The sequence below is a fragment of the Ciconia boyciana genome, chromosome 22 (assembly GCF_034638445.1).
Source record: "Ciconia boyciana chromosome 22, ASM3463844v1, whole genome shotgun sequence".
NCBI lineage: Eukaryota > Metazoa > Chordata > Aves > Ciconiiformes > Ciconiidae > Ciconia > Ciconia boyciana.
Window position 1 is genome coordinate 7,601,592 of NC_132955.1, and position 18,835 is coordinate 7,620,426.

An 18,835-nucleotide genomic window follows, 5' to 3' on the forward strand; every position below is an offset into this window, starting at 1 on the left:
GCCTGCTGCTGGGGCACCTCTCAACCTGGGAGCTGTCACTGCTCTCCTGAAGTTAGGCCCTTTCTGGCCTGGGGAACCTGCAGTTCTGTGGTGTGCATGGACAGAGAAGTGGAAAGGGCCCCTGCCATGACCACCACATCTTGTGATGATAGCCAGGTATGTATAAACAGATGTGTTCATGCTCACCTGCATAGAATTGTATGCAGATTTGTCCACACTGTGCATTCAAAGAAATTTATCATACACATAAGTGCACTCATCAAGCAAAAATGCCTACACATGATCACCTGTGGATTCAACTAGGCACAAACCTGGTAGGGCTGGAGCACCCCAGGGTACCTCAAGGCCCAAAACATGGATTGGCTGGGAATCCCCAGACATGACCTAGAAAGAGGAGGAAGCCAAGCAGTCTGGGAAATCTCTCCCAAGGTGGTGTTAGAAGGAGAAATGTTGAAACACAGCAGTGCGGTCCACCTGCTGAGAAGAGAAAGGCCAGTAACAATCAGAAAGGGCTGGGAGGGAGAGGGAAAAGGACATAGCACATCCTCACGTATGGGAGCCCTTGGATGTCTGGCCAAGGATTGCAGGGCTGAGAGGAGCTTGGTCTTTCCTGCCAATGGGGATGAAAACAGTTCCCAGGAGTGCCCCAGGCCAGTGTCCCTAGTCTGTACAGGACCCCTCCAGCAACTGGTGTGAGTGTTCTGCCATCAGTGACATGTTCCTGCCCCAGAAATTTTAGGAACTCTCATTCCAACACTCAAAAACCAAACATCCATGAGGGAATGAGCATGGCATAAACAAGGAAATGAAAAGGCACCACAAAACTGAAATCCAGCCTGTATCATTAGCTGGGATGTCTTACATTTCAGAAGAGCTTGTCAGAAAATTATTAAACCTGCTAGGGCTACTTCTGGGCCTGGGGCAGTACAGGACCAGTATAAAAGCCAATGTAGGTCCTTAGTCCTTCATCCACTTCACTCTCCTTCTCCTTGGGAACAGGTGAGTATGAAGTCCCTTCTTTGTCTCCTACAGAATGAAGCCATGTCTCAGTGGACTTGTTGATAATACCTGCTCTGTCCTGTGCTGGGGCTTGGGGCTCCCTGTCTTGGAAGGGGAAGCAAGGAAAAGATCTATCGTGGAGAGAGGCTGGAGCTGGGCTGAGGGGACTCTTGGGTTCTTGTCTAGGAAAGAGCTTTCCTGGGCCTGGCTCTTTGCATGGTACCTGGGGGACAGAGGTGCATGGGCCTCCCTGCACAGCCTCTATCTCCCCACCCAGCACATGCCTTGGCTCCCCTGCAAAGGAAGGCAGGCAGAGGCGTGCCTCAGCTCTCTGAAAACATGGCCCATGTATGACTTGCTTGCTTCTCACTCTTTTCTCTCTCTCATTTCTCTGTTGTCTGTCTTGTTTTTACAAATTCAGCCCTGGAGGGATCTGCTGCCCCCCTCCCTTTGTGGTGTAGGCAGTTGGCCACCTTTTGGGAACTCCACCCTAGCCTCAAGGCACAGGTTCTTGGATGATCTGGTGCTCCCTGCATCAGAGCCTCCACTTGTTTACCTCATTTCCCTCTTTTAAATCATTAAAATTCTGCTGCAACCCAACCTGAGCCTCTGTGTGGTCCTTCCCTCTCAGGATGTTCTCACAGTCTACCCAGGAACAAAAACATTTTTCTGGTCCAAACAATGTGACGTAAGGGCAAATGGGCACCCTTCACTATTCTGAGCAGAAGGAGGGGTTGGGGCATACTGCACTGGGAAGCTCTGTACAGTGTCACTTGGACCTGGGGAAGATGTTGCCAGCTGCCCAAATGACAGTGGCCTCTGGGGACTGCCTTGCTGCATCTCAAACCAGAAATGCCTCCTCAGACTTGGAGTACATCCTGCAGATGGGAAGCCTGTCTTCTGATGACCTCTGTGGGGAGCTGGTGGCCTGCAGGAGGCCATGGAGTAGGTCAACAGCTACACAAGCTGTTGGGAAAACAGTTCCTCCTGCTGAGTGGAGCTGTATTGGAGGAGTAGGCTCAGGCAGAAGATTGCCCTGAAGGACAGCAGAAATGTGGTTGGGTGAATAGCCTCAAGAACAGTCCCCAAGTAGGAACAAGGCCAGCTCCCATGGGCACAGATAGTAGCGACAAGGCCGCCATGCAACACCATGATCACCTGGTACAGTGCCTGGCTTCACCCAGCTGTTGCACAGAGAGGCAGGGCTGAGGTGATTCACAAGTTAGTTTTGGTCAGGCCACAGTAAATCACACACTCAAGTCCCAATTCCATGTGAACCCAACACCCCCATGGGTCAGGGCAGATGCAGGACCACAACCAGCTCCCAAACTTCCACAGCTGCTCTGTGGTACCTGATGTTCCCCAAGTATAGAATAGCTTTCCTTGGGAATAGGCCCCCTAAGGCCTCATCAGTGCCAGGACTCAGTTCTGATCCTGAAAGACTCTGTGTGAGAGTAGAACCCCCTGGGATCTACTCTACCGTGCCTTGGGATCTGGTGGTTACAGTGGGACATGCTTTTGCACTCAGCAGCATCTGTGAGCTGTCTCTTTGGGGCAGCTCTATGTTCAAAAGTGGTCTCACTAGCTTTCACTGATGTTCTTGGGCACTGGTTGGGCACCCCAGCACATCAGAGTCATTGAGCTGGAGGAGTCTCAGAGGGAAGACTGTAGCTATCCAGGTCTGGGGCTCTGGAAATCAACTTACTCCAGGCAGGAAGTTGAAACCAAGCCACAAGGTCTTTTCTTCTGCATGGAGGTCCCTCATCTACATCCTGGCCTATCCTGTGGACAAGTAGTCTCTCACTCCCAAGGGCAAAGAGGTAATGACCCTCTCTGGGGCACAAGGTTGCCAGCAGTTCCCATTCTTCTGTGTTCTTCCTATCTACCCTTTTTCAAAATTGTGCCTTTCCTTGGCAGAGCTGTGCCTCACTCCACAACACATTCAAGGCTAAGGGCAGGAGTAGTTCCTAGCGGTAAGCCTGGAGATGTGCACATCCAATGTCTCCTCCTGTCTGTCCACATCACCAGGAAATCAACCTGTGGTCAGGGGATGCAGGCTGAGTCCAAACATTACCCAAAGATGTTCCATTCAGTTAATTCAGAAGGGTAACATGGCCAGCATTACATGTTTTTTTTCTGAATTTGAATTTGGCAGATTGGGATTAGCTCAACCGTTACACTAGTGATTCAGTACCCGGAAATCAAACCCACAAGTCCCCAGGTCCTAAGGCACTAGACAGCCACCCAGTAACCCTTGTGAACTGTGGTCTTACAGTCTTTGGAAACCCAAAATATATGGTCGCTACAAACCCAGGCAGGAATTCCAAATTTTACAACATTATTCCACAGTTTATTATCAGTACTGAGCTGATGGCAACAAGGTATGGGGTTGTGGGGGTATCATAGGAAGCTGAGCTTTCCAGGGTCCTATCCTCTCTGCCTCCACACAGATTACACAACAGATTCAAGTCATCGGCTTACTTCTGTTGTTCATGTCACTGCATCTGGCTCACTTCTGTTGTTCATGTCCACTGAGTTTGTGGTAAAGTCATATGGCTTTACTATTAATGCCCACATCTAGGTATTCTTTCCTATGATACTTGAACATTTCTTTCTAGACCTTTCCCCTCATCTCAAGGTGATGATTAAAATGCTGGCACCCCTGAAGCATCCACAATCCCATGGGTGCAGACAAGGAACTCCTGAAGACACTGTTGTATTTGAAACAGGGGCTCAGGCACACCAGGGCCCATCAGACCAGGTGAGATTCCCTTCACACCATCTCCATTGCTCTGCTACTGGGTACCCTCTTGCCCTCGAGTCGAAGGGACTGTGACCTGTGGATGAGTCCACATGGGAGCAGGACACCCCAAAGCATCTGTGGCTGTGGTTATGTCAGTGCCACAGCAGGTATACCTCTGAAGGGATTGTGGCCCAAGGATAAGTCCACACTGGAGAAGGTACACCTTAAAGCATCTGCGGCTGTGGATAAGTCCATACTGCAGCAGGTACCCCTTGAAGAGTAAGTGGCTGTGCATGAGGCCATGCTGGAACACCTCAAAGCATCTGTGGCCATGGATAAGTCTATGCCACAGCAAGTATACCCCTGAAGAGACTGTGGCTTATAGATAAGGCCACACTGCAGCAGGTACACCCCTACAGGACTGTGGTCTCTGGATAAGTCCACACAAAAGCAGGGGCAAGGGGAGGAATTAATTCCAATGTTAAACTCTATCATCTGGTCCAAAGGGACCAGGGGTGGCCATTGTAAGAGATACACCTTTACATTGAGGTAACCCATGGTTTGAGTTATGGGAATGTTACAGGAAGTACTATAGCAGGAACCACTCGAACCAATGGAGGACAAGCCTCACAAGAATTAGTGCAAGTGCAGCCGTGACCCATCTTGAGCTGGCTTTAGTGCCCAGTAACTCCATGCAACATACCACCTCTCCTGCCCTGAGTGACCACTGTAACAGATGGAGCCCAAAGTCATGGACTAAATGAACTCAATGGACATTTTACGGACATTTTACAGACATTATACAGGGGTGGTCCATAGACTAAGGGAATGGTATCTGTGTATATATCAAAGGACGAAAAGAGGGGATGGTGGTTAATGAGGATGTATTGGATAGTGTGGGACCTGAGGATGATGTAAACGATATGGAATAAGGGGTGGAGAATGTACTGGTTTTGGCCAGGATAGAGTTAGGTTTCTTCATAGTAGCTGGCATGGGGCTATGTTTTGGATTTGTGCTGAAAACAGTGTTGATAACACACTGATGTTTTAGTTATTGCTGAGCAGTGCTTACACAGCATTGAGGCCTTTTCTGTTTCTCAGACTGCCTCACCAGCGAGTAGGCTGGGGGTGCACAAGAAGTTGAGAGGGGACACAGCTGGGACAGCTGACCCCAACTGACCAAAGGGATATTCCATACCATATGACATCATGCTCAGCAATAAAAGCTAGGGGAAGAAGGAAGTTAGGAATAAAAGCTAGGGGAAGGGTGGGGGGAACGTTCGGAGTGATGGTGTTTGTCTTCCCAAGTAACCATTACATGTGATGGAGCTCTGCGTTTCCAGAAATGGCTAAACACCTACCTGCCGATGGGAAGTAGTGAATGAATTCCTTATTTTGCTTTGCTTGCACATGCAGCTTTTGCTTTACCTATTAAACTGCCTTTATCTCAACCCATGAGTTTCTCAATCTCACCCTTCTGATTCTCTTCTGCATCCCACCTGGGCAGGGAATGAGCAAGCGGCTTTGTGGTTAAACCACGACAGACTGACAACAGAAGGCTGCATTCCAGCCTCAATCAGAGTCACTTACAGCAAGATCTCCTGTTCAGTGAGAGCCTGGATCATGCCTCACTCCTGGTCCTGTCCTACAAAACTATCAGGAAGAAAAACTGCTGTACTTTTCACCTAAATGCCCTTCTGTGGTCAGCTCCCACAGAGTGGGGGTAAATTTATGCAGATGGTCACAGGGGTGAGCAAACACACAAAATTTCCTTCCCACCCTAGGTGATTTCCCCTTCTTTGTTTCAGGGCTCCAGTTTCCACTGAAGCAGCATTCCTTAGGTTCTTCAGAAATGCCCCATCTGGGCAGATTCTGTCATCTGTTTACAGACACTCATCAAGTTCTTTTCTGCATGGAAAAAGGGATCTCCAGTTAGAGAATGGATGAACAGGGGAAATAACACCACCAGGGGAGATCTGAGGGCCACTTCCTTAGAGCTCAGCCTTGCACAGAGACACCTGCTCCCTCAGATAGATTTTTGCACAGCCAGGGAAGCTCCCAGCACCAGGATGTCATGCATAGCACAAAGGTACAAGGACACCCTGACTTCCTCTAGCTCAGGAGGCTGAATTTCACTGTGGTGTTTGACAACATGGTGAATGGGCTGCTCTCCTTGGAGCCAGTTGTTACCTGATGTGACAATAACTGGGAGGAACTTGTCCTCTCATCTGCTGGTACCAGATCACCTTGTGAAAGTTAGAGCTCTGAAAGGTGTGGGTGGTCTGGAAGGTGTCTCTCTCCCACCATGACTCGGTCTTTTTGTGGGTGACAGTGGTCTGCCCATGGTGTCTGGAAGAAAGTGAGACATAGCAACAGTGCAAGGAAAGACTCCAGGAAGCAAACCTAGAGGTGTGATGCCAGTTCTTGTGGAAGCAGGCTTCGTGTTTCTTGCTCTTCAGCAAGAACACAAGGGCTGGGAACAGAAAGGTGGTGAGGGCAAGAGCTCTCAGTTCTCTGCTCAGTGTAGTCCCACAGTGTAATAATGACCACCACCTTGTGCTAGGATGCCCCTAGAGGACAACTGTATTGTGCCCCGCTCCCAGATTCCTGATGTCTTGTTGCTCAAAGATCCCAGGAAACAGCTTGTGTCTGGCCCTCGTGCTGGACCCAGGGAACAGCTTAGAAAGTTGCAACCTGCTTCCAATTTCCTGTCATCCAGGATGGCTCCTGGGTCCCAGTATCCACAAATCAAAGCCAGAATGGAGGAAAGAGGGGTCTTTGGTAGTTTTGACACACAAGAAAAAATCAGTGGCCACAGCATGCTTCATTGTATGCGCCAGCCAGAAGAGAGAGTGGGACTGCCTATTGATGTTAATAGGATGAGAGGCTGCACCTTCGAAATACTCCCTGAATTTGTTTTGCCAGGGCAAAAATTTTGACAGGGGTAGAGGAGAGAACTCCCTCAGGGACACAACTGTGAAACATTGGCCCAAGTGCATCAGAAGAGAGAGGCAGAGAAAAATGAATGGAGGGAGAGAGGGAGCAAGGAAGGAGAAGTTAGTCTGCAATAGTCTGGGCCCCATGGCCACGTCCCAGGCAGTGCTTGTTGCTGCCCTTATGGCTCTGTCAGAAAGCCCTAGATACAACTAGGCTGACTCAGACCACAGGGGTATTGACAGGAATCAGGGTGCCAGTCCTGTGCAACAGAGCAATGGGAGCAGGTGGGGACCTCTCAGGAATTGGCAACCCTGTGCCCCAGGAGAGAAGCCCTGCATCCCTTGGGCCTCAGGGCCAGTCTCTGATTAATTCCCTGATTTGTCTTTTTGTCCTATCAGTGCCCAGGTGAGGGCACCTCTTCTGGAGGAGCAGTTCTGCAGGTAGAGCAGCAGCTGTCCTCACACATGGGAATCCTTGGATGTCTGGTCAAGGATTGCAGGGCTGGGAGGAACTTGGCCTTCCCTGCCAATTGGGCTGAAAACAATCCCACAGTAGTACCCCAGGCCAATGTCCCTCGCCTGCAAGGGAACCCTCCAGTGCTTCACATGCAATTTATGATAGCAATGATGTGTTCTGGCCATGGAAATTTTTGCAATTCTCACTCCAGCCTCAAAATAAATATCCATGGGGGAATGAGCATGGCATAAACACAGGAATTAAAAGATAGCAATGAAAGAATCCAAAACACAGGCCATATCATTAGCTGGGATGTTTTGCAACTGAGCCTCTCAGAAAATTATTACTTCCACAAAGAATTCCTCTAGGCCTGGAGCAGTGCAGGACCAGGCCAATTCTTCACTGTCTCATCTATTTTGTACCCCTTTTTCTCCCTGTGAAATAGGTGAGTTGGAAGCTCCATTCTCTTCCTGAAGGGTACACTCTTGTCTGAATAGACATCTCAGCTCAGTCGTGTGATGACAGTTGGGGCTGCCTGTAATGGAAGTGGGAACTAGGTAAAAGGTCTAATATGAAGGGATATGGATTATTTGATTAAGTGGATTCTGAGCTCTGGGATAGACAAAAGCCTTTTTAGGCCTGGCAGTTTTTTGCAGTGTCTTTTGGACATAAAGAGAATGAATTATATATGCCACCCTGCATAGCCTCCACCTCCTCACACAGCAGGTATCTTGGATCTCTCACTGTGGGATGTCAGGCTGCTCCTCAACGGCCCCCATGCTCTGTTTTCCCCTGCCCTCTCTCCAAGGTGCACCACCAGACCAGTGACATGTCCTGCTATGATCAATGCCTGCCATGCCTGTCATGCTGGCCCTGTGCCTGACCCCGCTGGCAAAGAGCTTCATCGAGCCCTGTGTCAGGCAGTGCCAGAACTCCACCGTCGTCATCCAGCCCTCCTCTGTGGTGGTGACCCTGTCCAGACCCATCCTCAGCTCCTCCCCACAGAGCACTGCCATGGGATCCTCCACCTCCACTGACATTGGCAGCATACTTAGAAAGCTCAAATGGCAGAAGAGTAAGTGTGCACTGTGAGGGCAGTGTCCTGGGAAAAATGAATGGCTGTGAAAGGAGAGGAGAGGAGAGGAGAGGAGAGGAGAGGAGAGGAGAGGAGAGGAGAGGAGAGGAGAGGAGAGGAGAGGAGAGGAGAGGAGAGGAGAGGAGAGGAGAGGAGAGGAGAGGAGAGGAGAGGAGAGGAGGAGATGAAGGGAAGGGGAGGAGAGGAGAAGGGAGGGGAGGGGAGGGGAGGGGAGGGGAGGGAAAGGGAAAGGGAAGAGAGGGGAGAGGAGAGAAATGCAAAGCAAGGCAAAACCCTTGTATAAGAGCCTAATCTGTCATCATGCAGCAGAAAAGCAGCACTGCTGGGCATGGTGCTCTAACACACATGCTGCCCTGCCTCTGGCTGTGCACTGGGTTGCCAGAGAAGTCGACCAGGGAGTCTTTTGTCCTGCTGGAGATGGCTGTGAGGGTTGTGTCCCTGGTCACCTCCTTTGTCTCCTTCTGCATGAGCACTTGTTGCGTCAAAAGTTACTGTCACGTAGGAGAATGAGGAGTGGGGGGGGGAGGGGGGGGAACCCTCCCGTTGAGTCACAAGGTTCAGACAGGACACCCTTGCTTTCTAAACTCCTTCTCAGAGAGGAGTCTAGGTGCGGCTAAGTCCAGTCTTAGTCTCAGACTTGGTCAACGCTTTATTTTCTAAGACCAGTATATGTTGCCACCCATCAAAGTCAACGTTTGCTTGCCGGAGCCCTCTCAGGGCTTTCAGTGAAACAGCTTTGCAAAGTCAATTAAGGCGACAGTGTTAAAGTAATTTGACAATGTTATAAGTCCGGTCACATTGAGTGTAATAAACTATCACAATTATGGATTCACAAATAACATGATACACCTCCAGTCTAGTCGTGTTGCATGAACTACCATGGCCACACTTAAAAAGTCTGGTTGTGTTCAATGAGAACTACCACGGCTAGATTAATGAAGAGTGCAGTTTATTAAAGGAACAGACACACAGGTTCTTTTGGATTACCGGTGATAAATTCACTGGCTGCAAACCACATGCAAATACCAAAAGTATGAGTAATACCGCCGGCTACAAAAGCATTAAAAGATATAAAGTGACTCTATAGAGATATCTAAGTTTCCCGGGGAGGCACTTGGTATAACCAGTTGTTCAAATCTTACCCAAAGGCATCCCGATGGGGGGAAGAGAGGCTCAGCCAGTCGACTGATCCCAGAAGTCAGTGCTACATGATGGTATGTTCCCTAACATACTCTCTCTCTCTTAAGCTATTTTACACTATTTTCCACATTTCAGGTAGAGCTTGAGTGACTCTAGTCGTACATACCTTTATTAAGATTGGTGTAAAGTTTTCTCGCTTCGATTTTAAAGGTATAAACTAGAAAAATTCAAAGCACAAGCTCAGTGAGGAGAGGTTGCACATGGAGGCGCGTAGCTTTTGCAGTGGAGGTGTGTTTTGGTATTATAATGTTGTTATAATGAACAAAGTTAACCAAAAGGAGAGCATTTTGTCAAAAACATGACAGACTGTTGGCCCAGGGTAGAAAATATGCAGCTTAACGGTTCCATGGTACCTTCAAGATCCCATATTATCAAAGAGCCTGACAGCAGAGTCTCCACACCACTCCATCCTCCAGGGAGTTGCTCTTAGAGACAACACACCAAGTTCCCCTGGTTTTGCAGTCATCTAAGGTTGCAGGCCCAGGGAACTTCCACGGAATGTAAACCTTGCATGTCAGCTGAACTCCAACTGGGCAGCTTCTTCAATGCTGTGACTTACCTAAAAGTGTGAAAATAAGTCTAATTTCCAATTCACCTCCAGCAATTATTCCATAGCACTGCAGTTCCAGTTCTGGGAACCGTCAGCAGGTTCCTACCTGCCTGCCGTAGGTGCGCGGCTCCCCTTGGGCAGCCTGGCCTGGGCTTTTACAAGAGGCAGCAGTTTTACAAGCGGGTATGAGTGCCTGCGAGGATGTTCAGGGCCCTTGTGACCGAGAGGAGTTTGAAAGGTCGAGCTGTGGCCTGGCTGCAGCAGCTGGAAGCTCCCAGCACTGGAAAACCTGGTCCTGGCCCTGGGGAGCCTGGGGCCCAGCACAGGTGGCAGCTTGATTCCCTTAGTTTGGCCGAGCAAGTGCTTTAACCACTAGGCAGTGTGAGTAGAAAAGGTCCCTGGGGCAGAGGTGTGAGAACCCAGGCAGCCCTCAGAGTGTTTTGCTCCACCCTTTGGGCTGAGGTTTGGAGGTGGCTTTGAGCTGGCAGAGGGAGGAGAACACAGGAGCTGGCAAGCTTCAGCTGCCACTTCCTGGGAGCTCCCTGGGCACCTTGTGGAGTGGGCAGCGTGACACGATCCAGGTTTACCCGGCAGCCTTGGTGGGACTGGCGGAGGCTGGTGAGACAGGGGTGTCAGGCTGGGGAGGAGCAGGGCAGTGGGTCAGTGGGACTGCCAGCGCGGGAGGGGGAAGAGGGAAGTCCTGAGCCTTCGGCAAAACCGGGAGCTATCCTTTTGGGAGAGGGGAGTCTGCAGATGGCGCGTGGCAAAGGATGGGGGACGTGTTGTGAGCAACGGGCGTGAAAGGGGGAACAAGACCCTACGCATCCCTTTTGCCGATAACGCAAATCCTCCTAGGTACTGTTTCTACGTGCGTGCCTAGAGAGACAGAGAGTGAGCTGTCAGGAAACAGACCACATCTGCACTTAGAAACTCCGCCTCTTCTAGCTGTGCTGGAGGAAATGCTGGCAGCCTGACTGGGGATAGACCAGATCCCTGCAAGACCTACAAGGAAGGCTCAGTCAACGCAAGGAGAGCTGAAATGCTGCAGAAGCACCGGCTTGTAGTTGGAAGCCACAAAGGGAAGTGGGCGAGGAATAGCCCACCTCTCTTCCTCGGCTGAGGGAGAGAGAGGTTGTAGCTGGAGACGTCTTGTGGCCAGAGGTGCACCGGGGAGAGATGCACAGGGGCCTGTGAGGAGCAACCTGTCTGACAACCAGGACCACCACCACCACCACACCTGCCACAGGGAGAGGGGCCCTCCTGAGGCAAGAGCCGCCAGCCAGGGAGGGCTCACAGGTGCTGCTGGAGGCAGAACCAGCTCCCAGTGCCACCACCAGCAGGCAGTGCGGCCGGGGAGATGGACTCCTCACTCAGACAGTGGTTGGGCTCCCGCATCATCTGCAGGGCGTGCTCAAAGGCTGAGGAGGGCATTTGTGTGCGGGGATGCAGCAAGGCAGGCCTCCGGGAACACCGGTGGCTGTCCTTTATGCCCGCAAGATCTCCCCAGAGCGACACCTTTCTCTCTGGAAGCCAGGGAGAGCGTGCGGAGAGAGAAGGACCACGCAGAGGCCCAGGCTGGGATGCAGCAGAACTTTAATGAGTTGAAAGAGGGGAAGGAGGTCCTCTGAGTGGGGCCCACGGTGCAGGGAGCACCAGGGGTAGCTAGGAGTCTTTGCCCCTTGGCCAGGGTGGAGTTCGCACGTGGCGTCTGCCTGCCTGCCTGCCTGCCTGCCTGCCTGCCCCTGAGAGGGAGAGGGGCAGCAGGTCCTTCCTCGCATGGGGCTTAGCAGGTGCTCACAGCCCAGGGCAGCAGAAGACAACAGAGAAAAGAGAGAGAGGAAAGAGAGTGAGAAACAGGCACGTTAGACGAGGGCCATGTTTTCAGAGGGCCCAGGCACGCCTCTGCCTGCCTGCCTTTGCAGGTGGAGCGGTGGATGCTCAGCCCCCCTGAAAGAGATGGCCAGGATCTCTGTGCTCAGTCCACTACCATCTTCTGGGTTCCTGGGGGTCCTTCTGCAGGGCCGCCTGTGGCAGCTTTAGCAGGAGGCATGTTCTGCCGCAGTAGCGGCTGGAAATGCCAGAGAGGTCACAGCACCCGGAGTTGATGGGCACTCCCTGAGAGCTGAGGATGCTGCCAACGGCAGCGGAGGTGGAGGATCCCACAACGGTGTTCTGTGGGAAGGAGCTGAGGATGGGTCCGGGCAGGGTCACCACCACGGGGGAGGGCTCGATGACGACGGTGGAGTTCTGGCACTGCCTGACACAGGGCTCGGTGCAGCTGTTGGCCAGCGGGGTCGGGCCGCAGGGCTGGCAGGGCAGGCACTGGTTGTAGCAGGACATGTCTTGGGGCTGGAGGTGCACCTGGGAGAGAGGGCAGGGGGGAGCACGGGGGTGCGTGAGGAGCAGCCTGTCCGCCCACCACGAGGGAGCCAAGGCATGTGCTGGGCGGGGAGATGGAGGCTGTGCAGGGAGGCGCACACACCTCTTTGCCTGTCCCCCTGGGCACCATGCAAAGAGAGCCAGGCCCAGGAAAGCTCTTTCCTAGACAAGAGCCCCAGAGTCCCCTCAGCCCAGCCCCAGCCCCTCTCCATGCCAGACCTTCTCCCCGCTTCCGCTCCCAGGAGTGGCAGCCCCAAGCCCCAGTATAGGACAGAGCTTCCAACTCACTTGCTTCCGAAGGAGAAGAAGGGGAGCGAAGCGGATGAGAGAGTGAAGAGCTGGGGTGGCTTTTATACTGGTCCTGCACTGCCCCAGGTCCAGAGGAAGCCTCTGTGGAAGTAGTAATTTTCTGAGAAGCTCATCTGAAATGCAAAACATCCCAGCTAATGATACGGGCTGTGTTTTGGCTTCCTGCACGGCTGCCTTTTCATTTCCTTGTTTGGTCGTGCCCGCTCGCTCCCCCTTGGAGGTTCCTTTTCATTGCTGGGGTGGGAGACCTAAGGATTCCTGGGACAGGAGCACATCAGTGCCAGCAGCAGATGAGTCCCAAGTGCCGGAGGGGCCACGTGCAGGCTGGGGACATTGGCCTGGGGCACTCGTGTGGGCTTGTTGGCAGCCCCACTGGCAGAAAGGGCCCAGCTGCTCCCAGCCCTGCAATCCTCGCCTGCATGCCAAAGGGTTCCCGAGCGGGACAATGTGCCGCGTCCCCTTCCTCCCACCCTCCAAGCTCTCTCTGATGGTCACTGGCAGGCTGCTGCAGCTTTTGACTGTCTTCCTCCTAATGCCGCTCTGGGGAGGCCTTTGTGTGCCTGTTGGGCCTCCTCTGCTCTCTAGGCTCTCTCCGGGGGGTCCCCTACAAATACCAGCGCCGTCAGCGTGTCTGGAGCCTTGTCCTGCCCCAGCGTGCTCCAGCCCTGCCCTGCCGAGGGGCTTCCTCGTGTGTCCTCGGGCGAGTCCACAGTTGCTCACGTGTAGGCAGGAGTGCTTGCTTACTTGCCCTTGTGTGCATACTGGAGCAGCGTGGAAGGAAATTCCACCCAGGCACGAGGAAAAACTCTTCTACTCGGAGGGTGGCCAAGCCCAGGAGATATTGCCCAGGCAGGTTGTGGAGTCTCCATTCTTGGAAATATTCAGGACTACACGGGCCAGCGTCCTGATCAACCTGCTCTCGCTGACCCTGCTTGAGCAGGAGGGTTGGACCTGACCATCACCAGAGGTGCCTTCCAACCTCAACGATTCTGGGATTCTGGGCCTCGGTGATCGGCCGCTCATTGGTCACGATGCTCAGGATGCCACTGCACTTCCTATCTATGGAGAGGACAAGCTTCTTTGGCAGCTGTGTGGCCCAGCCCTTCCTGCTCGCAGTCATGGCCTACGAGCGATCTGTGGCCACGTGCCAGCCCCAGGGATCCCCCGTGTCATGCGAGGGAAGGTCTGTGCCATTGCGATGGCAGGCCTGAGGGCTGGGGCCACTCTCCCCTCGTTGGCCCCAGTGGCACTCACCCTATGGTTGCCCAGCCGCAGCCCCAATGTCATTGACTGCTTCTTCTGTGAGGTACCGCCCATGCTGGCCTGTGCTGAGCGCTGCCGGACTGGTGTGCTCCTTGTCTCCAAAGGTGGTACCAACTCCCTGGTGTGCAACCCGGCCTTGTTGGGCTCCTGTGGGGCGATTCAGCTCTCCACCTGGCAGCAGATATGAGAAGAGAGACGCAAGGCACTTGCCACTTAGCTGTGGTTATGCTGTTCTTCAGGCCATGGTCCCTGATCTTCGCCCGCCTCACTACCAGCCTCTCCCGGCACAGAGGAGTGTCCGTCTTCAACGGTGCTGGTGCTGCCTCTCCTCAAGCCACTGATCTAGAGCCCGAAGAAACACAAGGTGAGGGAAGGAGTAAGAAAGTGGGAAACAGAGTGGTATTCACCAGGATGTGCAAGGATGCTGGAAGGACTGGGAGCATCCAACTGGGGCAAGTTTCTTTCTGGAGGAGGGGAGGTGGGACGGAGAAGGAGGGGTTGCAACGACAGTGGAGAAGGATCACACACTGGATGGGAAACATGCAGAGGAGAAACGGGAAAGGAAGGCAAGGGAAGGCAAGGGAAAGCAAGGCAAGGCAAGGCAAGGGTAGGCAAGGCAAGGCAAGGGTAGGCAAGGCAAGGCAAGGGTAGGCAAGGCGAGGCGAGGCAAGGGAAGTGAAGGGAAGGCAAGGCAAGGCAAGGCAAGGGTAGGCAAAGCAAAGGAAGGGAAAGCAAGGCATGGCAAAGCAAGGCAAGGCAAGGCAAGGCATGGTATCGAGCTCTTTTGATGGGTGTCTTTCATGAGTTGTTCTTCATCCACAGGGACCCCTTGGCTTTTCTTGACGCAATGCCCATGTGTAAGAGCCATATGTGGAATTACTCTGATGAAAACGTAATTTGCAGGCAGTATGTGTGATTGCCTTGATCACAGAGTACATGGCTTCTGTGGTGAATGCATGGCTGCTCTGGAGGTGCGAGGTGGTGCAAGCCAGCTCGTGCTTCCTTGGGACTTGGTTGTCGGTGGTAGGGCTCTGTGGGCACCTCATGGTACAGTCAGTGGGACCAACTGGTGAGCAAAGTCCATCCCAGTACAAAGGACTGCTCGCAGGGGAAGAGATCCGTGAAGAGGCTTGCCAGCTGCTCTACAGAGACAGGACTCTGGTCGAAATGGCTGGCATTTGCTCCGAGTTTTCCATGGCAGCCCCTCCACTTTGTGGGGACAGCACCTGGGTAGTTATGGTATGAAAAGGCACGGAGAAGTCAAGAAGAGGAGGAGCTATCCCGTTAGGGGATCGCCGCTAAAATGCATGGCTGATGGATTAGGCGGTACAGACAGGTGTTCCCTGTGGGACCCCGTTGACAATCTTTCTACCCTTCCCAGCGTGCTGCCTTCCGCTCCTCCATACAAAATACAACCGGTGTCATGGGTGGTGGCCTCAGCCCAGTGGCCTTCTCCCAGGGAAGAAAGAGAGACGTACCATGTGGGCAGAAAGCCCGGGGAAGAAGGAAGTAGAGCTGCATGTCCCAAGAAGTGCTGGATGGAGAGGGCGAGGTAGAGATTGGGATTGGCGTCATGGGAATGGCGTCATGGGCTGGGAAAAGCAGCACTGCTCAGCATGGTGCTCTGACACAGATGCTACCCTGCCCCTGGCTGTGCGCCGGGTGGCCAGAGAAGTCGACCAGGGAGCCTTTTTCCCTGCTGGAGATGGCTGTGAGGGTTGTGTCCCTGGCCGCCTCCTGTGTCTCCTTCTGCCTGAGCACTGCAGTTCCAGTTCTGGGAACCGTCAGCAGGTTCCTACCTGCCTGCCGTAGGTGCGCGGCTCCCCTTGGGCAGCCTGGCCTGGGCTTTTACAAGAGGCAGCAGTTTTACAAGTGGGTATGAGTGCCTGCGAGGATGTTCAGGGCCCTTGTGACCGAGAGGAGTTTGAAAGGTCGAGCTGTGGCCTGGCTGCAGCAGCTGGAAGCTCCCAGCACTGGAAAACCTGGTCCTGGCCCTGGGGAGCCTGGGGCCCAGCACAGGTGGCAGCTTGATTCCCTTAGTTTGGCCGAGCAAGTGCTTTAACCACTAGGCAGTGTGAGTAGAAAAGGTCCCTGGGGCAGAGGTGTGAGAACCCAGGCAGCCCTCAGAGTGTTTTGCTCCACCCTTTGGGCTGAGGTTTGGAGGTGGCTTTGAGCTGGCAGAGGGAGGAGAACACAGGAGCTGGCAAGCTTCAGCTGCCACTTCCTGGGAGCTCCCTGGGCACCTTGTGGAGTGGGCAGCATGACACGGTCCAGGTTTACCCGGCAGCCTTGGTGGGACTGGCGGAGGCTGGTGAGGAGGAAGGGACTGGCGGAGGCTGGTGAGGGAAGGAGTAAGAAAGTGGGAAACAGAGTGGTATTCACCAGGATGTGCAAGGATGGTGGACGGACTAGGAGCATCCAATTGGGGCAAGTTTCTTTCTGGAGGAGGGGAGGTGGGATGGAGAAGGAGGGGTTGCAACGGCAGTGGAGAAGGATCACACAGTGGATGGGAAACATGCAGAGGCGAAATGGGAAAGGAAGGGAAGGGAAGGGAAGGGAAGGGAAGGGAAGGGAAGGGAAGGGAAGGGAAGGGAAGGGAAGGGAAGGGAAGGAAAGGAAAGGAAAGGAAAGGAAAGGAAAGGAAAGGAAAGGAAAGGAAAGGAAAGGAAAGGAAAGGAAAGGAAAGGAAAGGAAAGGAAAGGAAAGGAAAGGAAAGGAAAGGAAAGGAAAGGAAAGGAAAGGAAAGGAAAGGAAAGGAAAGGAAAGGAAAGGAAAGGAAAGGAAAGGTAGGGAAGGGAAGGGAAGGGAAGGGAAGGGAAGGGAAGGGAAGGGAAGGCAAGGAAACGAAAGGGAAGGGAAGGGAAGGAAGGGAAGGGAAGGGAAGGGAAGGGAAGGGAAAAGAAGGGAAGGGAAGGGAAGGGAAGGGAAGGGAAGGGAAGGGAAGGGAAGGGAAGGGAAGGGAAGGGAAGGGAAGGGAAGGGAAGGGAAGGGAAGGAAAAGGAAAGGAAAGGAAAGGAAAGGAAAGGAAAGGAAAGGAAAGGAAAGGAAAGGAAAGGAAAGGAAAGGAAAGGAAAGGAAAGGAAAGGAAAGGAAAGGAAAGGAAAGGAAAGGAAAGGAAAGGAAAGGAAAGGAAAGGATTTTGAAACTTCTTTTCTGTTAATTTTGTTTGAAAAGAACACTGGCTTGCTGCTGATGACCATGTATGTGAGTATTTCTGTTCTTTGCCTGGAAGTCTTATTATTTGGGGCCTTCCTTTTAGGCAGAAAAGTATTGTAGATAATACAGTACAGTGGGACACAGAGGCAGTCTTTCACTAGAAAGATTGATAGGAAAAACAACCAAAAAATTCCCTTTGAAAACATAGTAATTCATTTTCTATCAAATACTCTGAATTTGCCTGGTCCAGACAAATTCAGACCAGACCATAACCTACTTGGTTATCAGAAACTGACCCAAGAGAAAAAGACAAAAAAACCCACCTGGATTTTGTAGTCTAATTTGTAGCTCCCTTGCAGGGAGGGTCATAGAGTAGAGTAGATGGATGAATGGCTGGAGAAGGATGCACAGATGTTTGTATGCCTGTCTGTATGGAAGAAGAGAGAGAGAGGAGGTGGAGGGAGAATGAGACTGGTACTGATAACCGGAGGCCGTGGGAAGAGCCACCGAGCCCAGGGAAAGACTTCTTGTTGAAAGGTTACTGCTGCTCTTATTGCAATGTGAAACCTCACTCTGACATAATCTCCATCTGTAATCTCGGAGCCATGGCAAAGAAGAACAGGATATTTGGGACTGCAGTCGTTCTCCTGGGCTTCCCAGACCATCGCAGGTGGCACATGGTCCTGCTTGTCCTTATCTTCTCCATGTATCTTGTAGTTCTGGTGGGAACGGCGTCATCATTTTTGCTGCGGGGAGTGATCAGTCCCCGAGGATCCTGATGTACTTCTTCCTCGGCAAGCTCTCCTTCTTGGAGATCCAGAACACCACCACCATTGTCCCCAACGAGCTGGGGACTTCCCTTGTCACCATGAAAACCGTTTGTGTTTCCTGCTGCCCGGCACAGTCATTTTCCCACTTCTTCCTGGGTATCACTGAGTTTCTAATCTTCTCAGTGATGTCCTTCGACTACTACATGGCCATACACAAACAGCTGCGTTACATCACTATCATGACAAAGATACTCTGCTTCTTTCTATGCCTAGGAGCATGGCTACTGAGTTTTGTGGTCATCAGCTCCAAGATGTCTGTACTGCTGGTACGGTGTCCTCTCTGCTCCAAGAACAACAGTGACCATTTCTACTGTGATGCTGGGCCTCTCCTGAGCCTGGCCTGTGGTGGTACAATGTTCTTGGAGACCCTTGGCGTTCTGGTGCCCATCCCCATCATCCAAGGCGCTCCGCTTTTCAAGGTAGTTTTCTTCACCTGTATCATATTTGCAATTCTCCATATATTCCCTTGTCTTTCAGCCACCAGAAGGCATTACCTGCTTGTAGCTCCCATCTCACCATGGTCCCCATCCTCTACAGAGCTGTCATCTTCATGTACCTGAAACTCATGGCTCGCTCATCCTTTAGTCTCAACAGAGTGGAGTCCACCCTCAACGCTCTCCTGACTCTTTTGCTGAATCCTTTCAGCTATACCATCAGAAACAAGGAGTTGAAGGCTGCTCTGAGGAGAACGGCAAGGCAGTGAAAGGCTACTTCAGCCTAGCAAAGGTTCCTGACAGGCCAGAAAACAGAGCCCAACCCCTGTGTTTGTGGAACTGCAATACAGCTGCACTTTTAGGTTAAACAGCAAGCATGGGTTTTAGTCTTCTCTCAAGACCTTCTGATGAAGAGCCTTTCTCTTCAGTTACACCCATTTTGACACAAGGAGGAGAAAAGAAAGTGAGCAAAACTTGCAATTT

General features: G+C 52.3%; 1 pseudogene; it reads left to right on the forward strand.

Moving 5' to 3' along the window:
- The first annotated feature begins 17,693 nt into the window (after positions 1 to 17,693).
- Positions 17,694 to 18,621, forward strand: LOC140662666 (olfactory receptor 6X1-like; annotated as a pseudogene).
- Positions 18,622 to 18,835: the final 214 nt, after the last annotated feature.